General features: G+C 40.6%; 1 long non-coding RNA gene across 1 annotated transcript; it reads left to right on the plus strand.

The window, feature by feature from the left end:
* The first annotated feature begins 2,804 nt into the window (after nucleotides 1-2,804).
* Nucleotides 2,805-3,448, plus strand: LOC144586459 (uncharacterized). The gene is made up of 2 exons (XR_013541299.1): nucleotides 2,805-2,986; nucleotides 3,040-3,448. It is a non-coding gene; the product is annotated as an uncharacterized LOC144586459 (long non-coding RNA).
* The last annotated feature ends 10,099 nt before the right edge of the window (nucleotides 3,449-13,547 follow it).

The raw sequence follows: 13,547 nt of genomic DNA on the forward strand, positions 1-13,547 counted from the left end.
AACATCGCAGCAGCAACAACAATAAGAGCATTGTGGCATCTTCAAGGCTTACTACATACAGTGTTTTACTGTAGCCTTCATGGATCAAGTTCACTTCCTCGGACACGAGAGTGAGATTATATGGCTGTCATATTTATGCATGCCTTCATGACCAGGTGAGGATACAAAGTGACAGCAGTTTGTTAGAAAAGAATAGGACTACAGTGGACCCTCTACTTACGGAATTAATCTGTATTGGAACGATGGCTGCAAGTCGAAAAGTCTGTAGGTCGAATCTCCATTGACCTACAATGCATTGAAAACCGATTAATCCCATAACTGGCAGTTTTTATTCTATTTTTGTTCCATTTTGGTTCTTTTCTGGTCTGTAAGTCGATTCTCCAGCTGCAAGTCAAATCTAAATTTTGCGGCCAGAGAAGTCTGCAACTCGAAAAGTCTGTAAGTCGAGCCGTCTGTAAGTCGAGGGTCCACTGTATCGACTAGAACAAATTTTGCTCCTTATTTGTATCCCCACCTCTTCATGGGATCATACATAAATATGATAGCCATATATATATTCTCAGTCATATGTCTGAGGAAGTAGACTTGATCGATGGAAGCTCATTTTAAAATATAGTCGTTAATCTATAAGGTGCCACAAATGTTTGTCTCTCGGAATGTTTTGTTTTTCTTTTTGTTTTGTCGTTGTCTCATATGGTTCCACAGACTAACATGGTTACCTCTTCAAAGCTATATTCATAAATTTATTAGTTGCAAAAACTTCACCTCAACTTTTGAGCAAGATGATTTGTGGGATTTCCAGCCCCCTCCACCACTCCGAAGTAACAGCAGCCTGATGAAGGGTTCTGTAGGACCCCATGTGTAACCTGTTTTATTGGTCAAGCGAGGGTATTACTAGATAGACGGTACATATCATGTAGCGCACTAAGTATCAGACACAGAGTCTTGGGTTCAAATCCCTGATCAGCCAGGAAAATTCACTGGGGTGGTGGTGGTAAGGTTATCACGTCACCAAAAAGGAATATGCTCACCTCCCAATGGAAGGGCAGCTCTTCAAACAGAGAACAGTCCTCCCTAAATGAGGATGTACGGCTACTCTAAAGTAGCCACCCAAAGCTTCAATGAAACTGAATTCAGCCCACTAGGCTAAAAGAACTCCTCCCACCTTTCTCTACCAAAAGTTAGACTTCTCGAGAAAATAAAACTCAGAGAATATATTTAAAAGAGCGAGTCCCAGTGGTTGGATAAAAATATTGGTAGGAGACCAATTTGTAGAAATGTGATGTTTAATTACTTCAAAACAGTTCATCACTGGTGTTTCTTACTTGGAATAAGGTATTTTGTTTCATTGTCTGATATTCAGCATAGCTGTTATGATGGTGTATTGAGAACACTTTGAATGGATCCATCCAGAATTTGTAAGGGAAAAATTTTTTAATCAATTGTTAACTGAAGTTGGTGCAGCTAAAATTTCAATAGCTGTGTTCGGGAGGGTGTGTGTGTGTCCCTCTCCAACTATTTCACTGGCTTGCTAGGATATGGAACCTAACTATCATTATGAAATTAATGTAATGCAATCAATGAAGAATTTGATGATCACTTCATGAAGAGTGAGAGTGACTGAGAGAGAGAGGTAGACAGAGAGAGAGAGAGAGAGAGAGCGCTTTGGTAATGATAAAGTTTCCGTGTACCTAAATCTGTGCACTTTAACATAGTTATTTCACTGAGTATGATACAATTATCACCACTGAATTTATATGTATTTTTATTCGTTGTGCGATGCAAAGATATTATGATAGAACTGAAGTTGAAGGAAGGAAGGAAGGAAGGAAGGAAGGAAGGAAGGAAGGAAGGAAGGAAGGAAGGAAGGAAGGAAGGAAGGAAGGAAGGAAGGAAGGAAGAAAGAAAGAAAGAAAGAAAGAAAGAAAGAAAGAAAGAAAGAAAGAAAGAAAGAAAGAAAGAAAGAAAGAAAGAAAGAAAGAAAGAAAGAAAGAAATTGCAGCCTTTTCCAGATGAAAAAAGAGGAAACTGCATTATTAAAGGAGTGGGGGGAGACAACAAAGAATATAGATTTGTGTGTATTTTTACATTCTTAGCGGCGGTGGTGTAATGTGCCATCAAGCGGCTTCTCACTTATTATTTATTTATTATTTATTTATTAGATTTATACCCCATCCATCTAGACCAATGGTCTACTCTGGGCGGCAGCAACCCTATGAATCAGTGACCCTAGTAAGCCGTGTCACCAATAGTCCTAGCCAGCTCTTGTACACTCCAGGCTGTGGCTTCCTTTACTGAGCTAATCCACCTCTCATCTGGCCCTTCTCATTTACTGCTGCATGATTAAATAAAGAGATGCAAATCTAGAAAGAATTGCCCTAAGTTAAATAAAAGTACAATGTATTTCAGCACGACAGGGAAGATCTAATCCAATGACCTTGTTACATATCCATGGGTAACTCCATGGTCTCTGGTCTCCCTTCCTTTGAAGGTTCCTTCCATTAAGCCAGACAAACTTTGGGTGAGAAGACTCCTGGAAATCAATAACTTGCCTCAGAGAGGCCTTCCCAGAGACACAGGAGGGCCCTAAAGTTCCTTGCAGATGAACACAAGATCCAACTCAAGGAGTGAAGTTTGTGTCAGCAAGAATCCAAGAAAATGTCCTTCTGATCACATCTTAAGGGATGGCAAAAGTGTGTGTGTGTGTGTGTGTGTGTGTGTGTGTGTGTGTGTGTGTGTGTGTGTGTGTGTGTGTGTGTGTGTGTGTGTGTGTGTGTGTGTGTGTGTGTGTGTGTGTGTGTGTGTGTGTGTGTGTGTGTGTGTGTGTGTGTGTGTAAGTATGAGAAATGGCATTTGAGTGATAATGTTAGGAGCCGTCAATTTGGGAGCCTTCCAGCCGAGGGTGAAAGAACTTGTGCCGTGGAATAAACGTTATGTGAATGATATTAAAGGTCAAAGGTTGGTTGTAGAACAGTGGAGATCAAAGGTAATCCTTTTTGTTATCCCTTATAAAAAATAAAAAATACAAAAAAAAAAAAGGTAATCCTGATCAGTCTTTTTTTTTTTTTTAGACACAGATGACTGTAAAAGGCACAAGCCTTGCTGTCAAGTTCTGGTAGTTCTGGTAGCATGATCTGATTAAAGGAGTGTTTCTTCCTATATTTATCCTTTACTGGAAAAACCAAAGTGGAAAAGCACCGCAGACTGCTTGAGACAGCATGATCAAAAAGTAAAAAGGTAAATGTGGGTTTAAATCCATAAATGCAAAGGCCTGGACAAGACTGTGTGTTATATTGTCATGTGCTGTCAAGTTGGAACCGTAACAGGGATTTCAAGGTAATTTAGGTACATTTAAGGAGTGGTTTTACGAGTTCAGCACTCCCAGGGAGTTTCCATGACATAAGTAGAGATTCAAACCCAGGCCTCTTGAGTCCCAGTCCATTACTCTACCTTCACTAGTCCAGACTAGTCATTGTGCACGGTATTGTTGTTGTTATGTGACATCAAGTCACCTCCAACTTATGTTGACCCTATGAATTTCCAAAATGCCCAGTCCTCAACTGTCCTGCTCAGGTCCTGCACACTCAGGCCTGTGGTGCTCAAGCCAAATCTTATATTTGGCCTTCCTCTTTTCCTGCTGCCTTCCGCCTTTCCCAGCATTATTATCTTCCAGAAAATCTTGCCTTCTCAGGATGTGCCCAAAGTAGGACAGCTTCAGTTTCAACATTTTTGCCTCTAGAGATAGTTCAGGCTTGAATTCATCTAAGACCCACTGGCCTGTCTTTCTTTGCAGTTTCTGCAAAGCATTCCTCCAGCACCACATTTCAGATGAATCAGTGTTTGTCCTCTCAGCTTTTTTACTGTCCAGCTTTCACACCCATAAATGGTGATCAGAAATACAAGAGTGTGTATGATCTTGGTCTTGGTCTCCAGTGACACATCCTTACACTTTTCTAATTCCTCCATTGCTGCCCTTCCAAGTCTCAGTCTTCTTTTGATTTCTTGGATGCAGTCTCCATTTGGCTTGGTGACTGGACTGAAGTATCCAAAAATCTCTATTTCAATGATACATTATTATTATTATTATTATTATTATTATTATTATTATTATTATTATTATTATTATTAGTAGTAGTAGTAGTAGTAGTAGTAGTAGTAGTAGTAGTAGTAGTAGTAGTAATTTTATTTATTTATTTATTTATTTATTTATTTATTTATTTATTTATTTATTTATTTATTTATTTATTTATTTATTTATTTATTTATTTTCAATATTTTTACCCTGCCTTTCTCCTTAAAAGGTACCAAGGTGGCTTACATAAGATAGTATTTAAAACTAAAAACAGTAAGTATACAAATACAGTATTTTTAAAGCATTACACAAATATTATATTAAAGATGGTAAATAAAGTCAATAGTAAAAACACATTTTAAAACAACAGAGCACAACAATCCATTTACATGTCTATTAAAAGTCAGAAGATGCATCACTACAGGCATCTAATTGAGCACTTCACAGCAGGAAAATTTTACCCACTTCTAATGATACTTTCCATACCTTCGTTGTAATCATTGTGGTCATATAGTATATATACATGTATGCATATCGCAATGTTTTTTACCATTAGCAGTTCATTTCCTTCCATTTGAATTATGGCCAGCTGCACCATGTTACCGGTTTATTTTCTCTCTTGTTTTATGGGGCACTGCAGCCCTTAACTTTAATTAATGGCACATCAATATGTCATGTAGTGTTTCCTGATGGGCAGAATTTCCTGCATTGTGCTGGCACTTCTGGAAGCAATGCGTTGCTCTCAATGGACCCAGCACCCCAACTCAGGGCTGTGTCGCTTGCCAGACAGTAGGTTGAGCGATGCAATACCTACCAATGCCTTTAAAGCCATCAACACAAGTTTACCATTGTATCAACACTCCAGCTGCAGAATTAAACAAACAGTAATGGCGCCTGCCTTCCCCGGTGAATTTGTTTCAAAAAACTATCGATAGGATTGTACACACACACTAAGGAATATCTCAAAATGCCACTGGAACAACAACAACAACAACAACAACAACAACAACAACAACAACAACAAAAACAACAACAACAACAACAACAACAACAACAACAGCAGCAGCAGCAGCAGCAGCAGCAGCAGCAGCAGCAGCAGCAGCAATGACAAAACAGAAGCCTCCCAGCGAATGGGAACTGAGTGGCAGTTACACCACTGGCCAGTAAAATGAATCACTAATGGTTGTGCGTTGTGTGGCTGCAAAAAAAAATTATGCTACAGTCTAACTTGGGCATAAGTAGGGAACAATTCCATCAGGAGATCACGCCCAAAGAATCAGAAGAAACTGTACTATTCCATTCCAGTCCTCTTCTTAGCAGCTTTTCCACAGCAAGAAAAGAGACAGAATGAGTGGTGGAAAAACAAGGAAGAATTAGGATGATATTTTCTGATGCTCGCATAAAATTCAGTGAACAGGGCCAATGATGGTGCGATAAAGGGAACCATCTGGAACCAGCCTATATACTACACCCACTGTTTGATACCGCTTCTGATGTCATGACTCCGTCCTATAAAACCCTGGGATCTGTAGCTGGAGTTAGGGGGTACTTTGAATTCTCCGCTGTCGTTCAAAGGAGGGCGCTAGAATTCTATCACAGAGAATCGTCTCAGTGAGAATGTTGTTAGAATGTCACCGAGCTCTAATAGCACAATAAAAGAGACATTTGGAAGTGGCACTGAGAGTAATAAACATGAATCTCACTTCATACATGTGTGGACAGTAGAGGGCAGCAGGATACAAGATAAAACCAAATGAAGACTGAAGAAGCTGCTTGGATGAGTAGCCAAGCGTTTCAACCTAACAAGAAAGAAGTCCAGTTGCCATGACTCAACTTCCAGATAAAACCAAATATGTTGTTGTTCCCCCCCCCGCCCGCACCAGCTCTTTCTCTCTCTCTCCTCTCATTCTCAGAAACGAGGTGAAAAGCAAGCCATGGGCAAGACGTGATGGGTTCATCTCGCCCCTTGGCTCTCTTCTGAAGCCTTCCATGTACTTCTGAGACATTCAGAAATTATCTGCTAGAGAATGAGTTCACGTCCTCCTCTGGCCTCTGTGATGGCAGGATCATTAATCGTGAGCGGAGCTGTCCTAGAGAGGTTTGCCACCTTTGGGCTATTATACATTTGGCCACATTGACTTTTTGCTGTCCAGGGCTGGCCATCTCATGACACCACTAGGGCTAAGTATAGGGAGGAGGGCCGATCTGGTCTAGCCTTGGTGACCTATGGGATAAGAGGACACACCCAAGGCACAATGGTTTTTTTTTACTCATCAGCCAAACATTTGGGGTGTCCCCCTAACACCCTGGGCTAGAAGGTAGAGGTGAAACAGGACCCCTGGAACATCAGAGCCACTCCAGGAGCTACAGGGCTAATCTACAGTTCATTCTGCAACCGTGCCTCCAGCCCTTTTCAAGTGCAGAGCATCTTGCTGGCCAGAATCCTCTTGGTGTTCACATATTATTTGTACAATTTGCCATGGCTGATTGGTAAAGTGTCCAGGGCCCCCATGAATGGAGCGATACAATTGCACAATAAAGGACTGTACACACTAAGTATTTGGCCAGCTCTCCTTGCACCCATGGTATAATTATTGTATCCTGGTGTCCACACAATGGAGTGTTGAAACTACTCAAAGTAAGACAAAAAATCCTTGCTTTGCAGGGTTTTCTGCTTTAGTTCTGTGCAGGATTTGCTTGTGTGGACGTCAGTATGATGTTGTTCCATGCTGATTCATGCACCTTGTCAATGAGTACCATTTCATGGAGTTTCCTTATGGGCATTTTTCTGTTGGTCAGTCTCCACCCTCCATGCCTCACTGATGGGTAAAACAAGGACAGAAGGGAGTAGAAAGTCAAGTAGGCAGGGAGAGGGCAGAGAAGATAGGCAACAGAGGAGGGGAATTTATTTTGCGACTGAGATATCAATGATCAATTCCATATGTGTGTATGCAGGCAGTAGCAGACTGACCCAAATGCATCGAGCAACAAATGCTTTATTTATTGAACAGTACATGCATGCACATAGTGGTACAGGAGGAAAATTAACTTGTGTATGTATCCCTTTGAAATTCATAATTATTGCCAAGCACACCTCCCCTTTTCTCAAAGAATCAAGTCCATGCTTCTTTCCAAGAAAAATAAGAAAGCTGGTGCTTATTAGGCAAATACGTTTGGGGTGGGAGTGCTAGAACCCCAGTTATATCAATTATTTTCATACCTCTGTTGTTCTGATACACTTTTTTTCATGGTATATATATTGGCAGAAGTGTTCACATTGTTTTTAACTGTATTGATTCATTTATTTCTATTTGAATCAGGCTACACTGTTCTTTTCTAAAGGAAATCAACCCTGAGTATTCACTGGAAGGACAGATCCTGAAGTTGAGGCTCCAGTACTTTGGCCATCTCATGAGAAGAGAAGACTCCCTGGAAAAGACCTGGATGTTAGGAAAGTGTAATGGCAAGAGGAGAAGGGGACGACAGAGGATGAGATGGCTGGACAGTGTCTGCGAAGCAACCAACATGAATTTGACACAACTATGGGAGGCAGTGGAAGATAGGAGGGCCTGGCATGCTCTGGTCCATGGGGTCACGAAGAGTCGGACACGACTGAACGACTAAACAACAATGACACTGTTCTTTAATTTTGTATCCGTTCATTTTCTATATTGTTTCTTGGGATAATCAACACCTCCCTTGTCTTTTTTCCCCAAATTACCAAAAGTGATATATCAACAAAGCAATACGAGACTTCTCTCCCTCCCCTTTTCCCTTCCCTCCTTGACTCACATTCCTTGCCGATCTCTCCCTCTCTGTTCTTGGCTTTTATTTTCCTTTGCCCTTTTGAACAGCATCAGGAGGAGGAAGTGGGGTGTAAAAGATCTGTAAAGTATTATGAAGAGCAAGGTTTAAAAAACCTCAACACTCCTTTCTTTACAATTCAAAGCAGGAAATCTCAAGCTCTCTTTCACCTGCAAGGGAGAGAGGAAGGCTGCCTCCTTCTGAGCAATATATTCATGCTGTTTTGTGTCAGAAGCAGTGGCAGTGGTACTGGCTACTATCGAGGTATTGATATCTCTTTTTAAAGAAAATTAAAGAGTACAAGCTCTGTGGCCATGAAGTGGCCATGGTGCCTAAAAACCTGACACCCCCTGCAAAGGAAATAAATCAACAGCAACATTCACACACACTGAAACAATAAGGAATGAAATGAAACATTATTACCTGTAGTACAATTTTAAACAAACCTCCTGTCAATGGAGAAATAAATTGATTGCTGGGGCAAATGAGTCAAAGTTGGTTGTGCCTCATGTGAACAGAAAATTATGAAACAATCTAAATAATGGCCAGATCGGTTCAACTAAGATTCTTTCGGCAGGTGTGCTCAAGCCTAAGGGGGCAACTACACTAGTAAATAATACAAGAACTGCTCTGAGATTGGCAGGGTCAGATTTGTATTATTTTCCATGAGCTACACAACATACAATTCAATGTGAATCAGCCCAGAGTCCCCCTCCCACTTCCAAATTGTTTTCTTCCATCTTTGGGGCTTTTTATTATTTATTAATTTTTTTGCAGCAGATGTATTCACCTCAGCTCAGGCAGTATGATCACTTGTGCTAATGCACACACCTTCTGATGCTTCTATGAAGGGATTTGTATTTTAGGCTATTTCACCTGGCTAAAGCAGCAGTAAGGCAGGGCAATGGGCCCATTCAAATAGAGACCTGGCTGCTATTTGAATTCTCTGTTCCCCAGACCTGGCCCCTGGATCTGCTGGTTTTCCTCTTCCCTCCTCTTCCTTTCCTTTTCCATTTTTAAAGGCTTGGTGCCACTCATGCTATGGCACTTAGAAGACCAAAAAAAAAAAAGGGGGGGGGAGAATTAGCAAAGCATGAGAAGGAAATTTGTAATCAGCACTTCTTTGCAGCTTGTTAAATCCTGCAATTTAAAAACACTCAAGGAGTTAAAGGTAGCTCTGCTGTAGCCACATCCTGGGCAAATCTAGATGGCCACAACAAAGGTACCTTAAAAGCCGCAAACAAGGCTGATTGCCAATTTACTTATCTCCTTTTCTGACTCCTGGATGGTTCTCTAAAGCAAATTCAACCGGGGAAACCCATTTTCCTGGGTTCAGCTTCACAATGGATCCATTTGCATTTTCCCTGCTGTATAGTTGCACCCTAAACTGAGTTGTGCCCAGTCACTCGTAACACTGTTTACAATCCTTCCTCCAAATATGGGAATCCTTGGCTGTGGACCATTTATGGCCCAAGGAGGTTTTACATCAGGCCCGTAGAACATAAGGGAATTTTATAAAGCCATTTAAATGTGAAAGAATTGTGTAGCTCTTACTCTCAAGGAGGTATTGCACAGGGAACAGGAGAGAGACAGGAACTCCTCAGGTTTCCTGGAATGTCCTTTATTGCTTGGGCCTGTGCTGACCTTCCTTCGATTTAGATTGCTAATCTTACAACGGCTCTTGTCCCTTCCTTCCTTCTCACGCCTCTCTCTTGTCCCTCCAAGGAGGAGACATCTTGACTTTGTTCTCTTGAGATGAAAGGAGCAACCATGATTCCTGATATGTCCAACTGAGAGGAAGGACTGGATTCCTGGGTAGGTAGGGTTGCCAGATGTCAGGCAAAAGGAGGACATGTCCTCCTTTTTAGCCTAATGTCCTCCGTCAGGCAGGCAAAGATAAAATGTCAGGCTTTTATATATTTTATGTTATAATTTTGGATGGGAGGGGGAGAGGTGGAAGGACCCCCTTCCCCCTTGTTTTCCCCACCCCCACCTGCCTGCCCACTTCCGGTATTTTGAAAAAAAGCCTCCATTGAATTTATTTTTATTTTTTAACATGACTGTTTCTTGGTCGGTTCACTAAAAGACATTTATTGGCAGCTATTGTAATAAAATTGTATTGATTGTGGGTTTAATCTGGAATGATTCAAATGAAACATTCAATATGTCCTCCTTTGTCCTCCTTTTTGTCTTTCTATGTCCTCCTTTTAGTACCCGTGTATCTGGCAACCCTATGGGTAGGGTGGCATAAAACAGAGCTGATCTTTATATGATGGGAAAACATCCAAATTGATACATCTGGTCCTCTGCACCATCATGTTACAGCCTTACCTACACTTGTCTTTTGCTCTGCCCTATGCCCTTTATTTTGAACCAGGGCTGAAGTCTGAGCCCTGTGGTCCTTCCCATGTTGGAAGGACTGATCAAAGCAAAACAAAGCAAAAAAAATATCCTGCTTTAATTTCATTTAGGCAAGGGGTACTGTATTTCTACTTGTTGTCGTGGTTATTTATAAATTTGGATTTGTGGAAATAAATTGCAGTGAACTACGACTTATTTTTGTCCTCCTTTTGGAGACGGTTTATATATAGATATAGTTTGCTCAAATGTAACAAGGGAGTGGTGAGCAAGGAAAGACACGAGAAGCAGTTGTACAGTTCAAGCACGGACTGTGCTTTCGTTATTTTTGTGGGAGACCTTCCCCAGGCGAGTTTAGGTATTTGGAGTTGTAAGGATGCCAACAATGTGCTCAGTTCAGCTGAGAGGTTGCTTTGGAAAAAATGGTCCCTTCTCTGTTGTGCAAATTGCCCCTTTCCTGTATTTCCCGTTCCCCAAGTCCTCCCTTGTGTGTACTCCATGCCATTGATAAAATGCAATGATACACACCCTGTCATCTGAGCTGGAGGTGCCTTATCAAGGAATTATATAGAGGTGTTGATGTGATGTGGCTGGATGCAAAGTACAACCATCTTGTGCATATCTTTGTGATGATCTGAGCAAGGGAATTTAGTAGTGATTTTTTCATGCCTTCCATTTAGTTCAAAACCATATGCTACCAGAGTTCCTCTCTTCTCAGCATAAAGTCTGTGCTCAGCTATTGTCTTATTTTACATAGAATGTCTGTTTTCTAAGCATGTTGTATACTCAGCTGGCTGGATAGCTCAGTGAGTTAGCTATCTGGCTGTAGAACCTGACATTGGGAGTTTGATTCCCCACTGTGCCTCCCAAGAGGCAGCCTGTGTAGCCTTGAGCAAGCTGCACAGTCCCAGGGCACCCCCAGAAGAGGGAAGGGCAAACCACTTCTATGTATTGTTTACCTAGAAGACTTTGGAAAAGGTCGCCATAACTCAGAATTGACTTGATGGTACACAGTGCTATACTATACCCCTGATCATCCATGTCTTCATGTTTCCACCTAGTTTGTTTGTTCAGGGATGTAGCTGTGCCAACGGAAAGGATGTGTCGAAATACTGTAGTTGCATCACAATATCTTCCACAATCATGATGCATCTTATGCTCCCATTCATTCTTTTGCTTCTTAGATGACACATAGCAAAGGCAGGATTGGATCCATAGACACAGAGTTGAAAAAAAAATATTGATTTTTATTACACTTTATTCTACTAAATAATTTATCATTGGTAACAAATTATTTTGTCTTAAAATAATTTAAAATAGTTGTATTAAATTATCATCTGTTTGAATAAGGACAGAAATAAATGGTTTACTAAAAATGTCTCTTGCTTCGTATTATTGTTTCCGATACTTGGCATGAAGGGTTAACCCACAGTGGGGAACGAGAACACTAAAATCTATTTGAAGATAACGGATGGAAAGAATTTATTGTACAATATGTTAGTATGGAACCAGAAAAGCAGAAATCCAAAATGCCCTGCGGCTAACCAAACCAGCAAAGCTCCTGGACTTGATTATGTTTTTGCAGAAGTATTTAATTTAATAGAGGAAGGTAATGCAGATGTTTTTGTTTTCAAAGTAGTAGCCATGTCAGTCTGTGTAAGCATAATGAGACAAAATCAAAGCAATTTTTTTTTAAAAAGCACAAGGATGTGGTAGCACTTTAAAAGCTAACTTATATTACAGTGTACACTTTTGTAGATTAATCCACTTTGTCAGACACATTAGAGTGGAGAATAACCGGCTAAGATGCTGAGGTGGTCGGAGGTACTCTGTGTGGCTCTTACTTTTCTGGTTTGTAATTCCTTGATTTGGATCTTTGCCACTTGATTTCCACTCTCCTGGGATAGGCTGGATAGGCTGCTGTTATTTCAAGGTGCAGAAAAAGCATCTTTGACAAAGTATACATACAGTTTATGTTTCCGGTACCTCCTAAATTTGGTCTTCCTCCTGAATTTTTGAAATGGATTCAGGTCTTTTACTCATTTCCAAGATACAGAATATTAACTAGTGGCTGCCCTCTTTCACCTCTTCTATTCAGTACAGTATGTGTTTGTAACCATTTGCCTGTGCCATTAGACAAAATCCTGATATTCATGGCCTTGTTCATAATTCTCATGAATTTAAAACTACTCTTTTATGCAAAAATATTTGTTTATCTCTGAAGCTCAGTCATCCATTCCAGAATTATAAAAGGAATTAATATGCTTAGAAATGTGTATCATCAGTGGTCCCCAACCTTTACTGCACCGCAGACTGGTGGGGGGGACCCCCCACCCTCACGGATGGGTAGGACACACTTGTGTGCATGGGTGGGTAGGTGGGGCACCCATGCATGTGCGTGGGCAGGGCATGCATGCGGGTGGAGTGCATGGGGGGAGTGCGTGGGGGGGCAGGAGATCTGTCTCCGCAGCCCGGTCCTGCCATGGCCATGGACTGGCACCGGGCTGTGAACCAAGGGTTTGGGACCCCTGTATTTGGTTATGCAATTAACGAGACAAAATCTAAGTTATTAGTAGTTTATTGATTTCCGCCGTATCCAGGATTTTTGCTATTAACTCAGAATGGCTATATTCAACAAGAAGGACGAATCATGAAGATTGTTGGCATAAATGTTATGACTGGCTTAGAAACAGAAAGCAAATTAATATTTGATAATTGAAAGTCTAAAATCAATTTAGAAATATATTCTGCATTATAAATTATTTACACCGGAAACATACCGTATGTATCTTTGAAATGTCATATATAAGAATTAATATTATAAAATGTTCATGTTGATTTACAACCTCTGCTCAATCCCATGTCCCCTGTCCCCTATCCCTACACCTAACCTATAAAATATTTTTTTAAAAAATCTGAGCTATTCAGAGACAACCCAGCACAGAGTGTTTTTTTTTCTGATTAGCATTTGTGGTGGCGCCCAGATGTTACGGCCTATCTTAGAATACAGATTCATTAAATCCAACTGAATTGGCTTCTTGGATTTAAATAGATGCGCATCTTTGAACTTGCAGCTTTAGAGCAGGATAAATACCCTCAAAATGAATATTATACTTCAAATTATGTATGTTCTTTGAGCAACTCCTTTTCACTTACTTGGCAGATACTTCCATAAAATTAATACTCTGTTTTAGGAATATATGTTTGCAGAAGGTGGTTTTCCTGATCTTTGTTTATATCATTGGGCATATCTGCTAAGATGTACTAATTACTGGAACTGTATTCCAGAGTCAGCTTACCTATCTTGGGCTGT

Source organism: Pogona vitticeps, chromosome 2, assembly GCF_051106095.1.
Source record: "Pogona vitticeps strain Pit_001003342236 chromosome 2, PviZW2.1, whole genome shotgun sequence".
Lineage (NCBI taxonomy): Eukaryota > Metazoa > Chordata > Lepidosauria > Squamata > Agamidae > Pogona > Pogona vitticeps.